This window comes from Pelodiscus sinensis, chromosome 8 (genome assembly GCF_052426305.1).
Source record: "Pelodiscus sinensis isolate ZL-2025 chromosome 8, ASM5242630v1, whole genome shotgun sequence".
Taxonomy (NCBI): domain Eukaryota; kingdom Metazoa; phylum Chordata; order Testudines; family Trionychidae; genus Pelodiscus; species Pelodiscus sinensis.
Window position 1 is genome coordinate 3593445 of NC_143059.1, and position 3610 is coordinate 3597054.

Here is a 3610-nt window from a genome sequence, read left to right on the forward strand (position 1 = left end):
CGGAAAAACTTGCCAGCTCTCTACACTGGCTGCTTGAATTTCCGCAAAAGCACTGACTTCCTACTGTCTGAAATCAGTGCTTCTTGCGGAAATCCTATGCTGCTCCCGTTCGGGCAAAAGTCCCTTTTGCGCAAAAGGGCCAGTGTAGACAGCTCAAATTTGTTTTCCGCAAAAAAGCCCCAATGGCGAAAATGGTGATTGGGGCTTTTTTGCGGAAAAGCGCGTCTAGATTGGTCACAGATGCTGCCTGGGGCTTAGCATTCCCCCTGCTTCTTCCCTTGTTCCCTAATTATTCACAGGGCTGAAACAGCCTTTCACATTGGTTTTGGTTGCCTCTGCAAAATCCCGCTCTGCTTTGCTGTTGGCAGCTCTCGCTTCATCCCTCCAGGGTCTCTCTCCATGGAGGCTTTCTGTTCTCTCTCAATCACCTCTGTCACGGTACTGGATTTTAGGGGAGCAGCCAGGTCACTGCTGCGCTGATGCGGGGGTGTTTGCCCAAAAGTTGGTACAAAGGGGGCCATGTGACGTGTCAAACTAAAGCTTATTGTCTATGGATTCTGTATATGCTCTTCATATACCTGTATAATGTCTGGGTGTGAAGTTAGAAATTTGGACTCTGTGTTGATGCTGAAGGATTCTCTGTCCGAGGCGGAGCAATGGGCCAGGAATGTTTGTCCATGGACATGCTAATGAGAAAGTCTCCAGGGACTGGCCACTGGCCACGGGACTCCCTCCAGCTTGGAAGAAGCCAGGAGGGGATATACATATGACATGTGGCCGACTCCATCTTGGTGCTCAGCTCAGCTCTTCATCCCAGAGGCACAAGTGCAGGGATCGAGGAGCCGGAAAGAACTGTGGACCCATCCTGGCATGGGATGTACACCAAAGCCTTTTAAGCCAGCAGTTATAACATCTCTGCCGAGAGCCTGCATTGAGAACTGGGAGACTCAATGCATGTAATGTATGATCCTTTAACAACCTCACTCTCAGGCTTTTCTTTCTGGTAGTAATAAACCTTTAGATGTTAGATTCTAAAGGATTGGCTCAGCGTGATCTTGTGGGTAAGATCCAGGTGTAAATTGACCAGGGATCTGTGGCTGGTTTCTTGGAACTGGACAGAACTTGTTTGGGGAAGGTGAGATTGTGTTCTATAACCCCTCTCCTGTGTATGAGGCTCGGGGCCATCTGGGGCACGGATATTGCTGGGGTGTTGGAGGGGTTTTGTTCGAGAGGCTTCCGGCTGAGCAGGCAGGCAGCTGAAGCGCTCTGTGGGACTGGTTTGTGGCCTATTTAGGAAGGTCTCCAGTGTGGGGGCTATAGAGAGCCTTGAATTTGAGCAATTTGCCCTGAGCAGACGCCCTCATCTGTGCCCAGACCCGGCCCGGTCGGGCACAGTGGCGTGGTCGGCAGGATCCGAACTGTGACTCTCTCTCCTTCTCTTTTTTCTTTTCTCCCCCTCTCGCCTCTCACTCTGTGTTTCTCTTCTCCTTCTCCTGCTGCGTCTCTCTCCCTCTCTCTCGCTGTCCTCCACCTCCTCCGTTCTCCTCTCTGTCTCCTCCGCGTCCGCGCCACTTTCCTCCTTTTGAATCCGTCGCCCTTTCCTGACGTCAGAGACGCACGCTCGTCCAGGCCCCGACCCCCTCTGGTTGGCGCTGCTGCCTCCCACCAAGGCGCTCGGCTGACGTCCGCGTTCCTCAGCCAGGCCACCGCGCAGGAGCAAGCGGCCATTTGGGCCCCGCACTCTTCGTGCTGCATGGGGAGCACGGACCCCAAATGGCCGCTTGTGCCTCTTGCTCCCACGCTGCGGCCCGGCTGAGCGGCGGCAAAGTCAGCCAAGCGCCATGGCTGGAGACAACAGCGCTGCCTAGAAGGAACAGCCAGTGTTCCAGCATTACAGAGTCACAGACACTGGGCAACTCTATATATGATTTCAGGTTTAATAAGGCCACGGTCTAGGGACCTCTAGTTAAATATACACTTCTTTGCTTTCAGGTTTAATAAGTAAGAGACAGAATCTAGTTTTGTGTCTATGTTACTAAGATGCGAGGAATGTTGACGGCCCGGGCCACAGGGCAGCATGACCCAGGACAGGATGACCCAGGGGTGTTGGGGAATGTTAACATCCAAAGATAACACCAGTTAAGGAGTAACCGGTCACAAACTGACACAGCAAATTCCATAGGGTATGTCTACACTACAATGTCAATTCGAACCAACAGCCATTAGTCCTATGACAACTAAAGCTTAATTCGAATTAAGTAGTTCGAATTAAGGGCTGAGTAGCCACTTAATTCGAACTACTGGGAGACTAGCCCTCCCCAGCTTGCCCTGGTGGCCACTCTGGGCACAGCCAGGGAAATTCTTCTGCCCCCCTCCCGGCCCCAGAGCCCTTAAACGGCCACGGTCTGGCTACGCTGCTTGTGCCAGTTGCAAGCCTGCCAGCACCCAGCCAGCAGACCCTGCACCTGGCACAAGATGAGCCAGCCACCCGCTGCCACCCAGCCCTCCGCCTCTTCCTAGGACCAGGCTGGCGGCTCCCAGGAGCTTGCCCAGGGCTGCAAGAGGTGGGCGCCCGCCGGGTCTAGTGCGGAGATCGTGGACCTCATTGAGGTTTGGGGGGAGGCCTCCAACGTCCATGATCTCCGCACTAGCCACAGGAACACGGCCGTCTACAGCTGCATGGCTGCCAGCCTGGCCACCAGAGGCCACATGCGAACCCAGGAGCAGGTTTGCATGAAAATCAAGTTGGTCCAGTGAGACCCCCGACCTTGAGCCCTGAGCTTACAACATAAGAACATAGGAATGGCCGTACTGGGTCAGACCAAAGGTCCATCTAGCCCAGTAGCCTGTCTGCTGACAGCGGACAAAACCAGGTACCCCGGAGGGGATGGACCGAAGACAATGACCAAGCGATTTGTCTCGTGCCATCCATCTCCAGCCTCTGACAAACAGAGGCCAGGGACACCGTTCCTACCCTCTGGCTAATAGCACTCCATGGACCCAACCTCCATGAATTCATCTAACTTCTCTTTAAACTCTGTTATAGTTATAGCCTTCACATTCTCCCATGGCAAGGAGTTCCACAGGTTGACTATGTGCTGTGTGAAGAAGAACTTTCGCTTATTAGTTCTAAACCTGCTACCCATTAATTTCATTTGGTGTCCTCTAGTCCTTCTATTATGGTAACTAATGAAGAACTTTTCTTTATTCACCCTTTCCATACCACTCATGATTTTATAGACCTCTATCATATCCCCCCTCAGTCTCCTCTTTCCTAAGCTGAAAAGTCCCAGTCTCTTTAGCCTCTCTTCATATGGGACCTGTTCCAAACCCCTCATCATTTTAGTTGCCCTTTTCTGAACCCTTTCCAAGGCCAAAATATCTGTTTTGAGTTGAGACCACATCTGTAGACTGTACTGAAGATATGGCATACCATATCTTTATACTTCCCCTCCTCCTTATTCCCCTGGCTTCTTCCTTCCAGCTCCCTCCTCCCAGGTTTCCCCCTCCCCTCTCCCACCCTCTCTCTTCCCCTCTCCCACCTCCTTTTCCCAGTCTCCCCACAGGTTAATCTCTTCCCCCCCCCCCCAGTTTTGTTAAATAAAGAGAG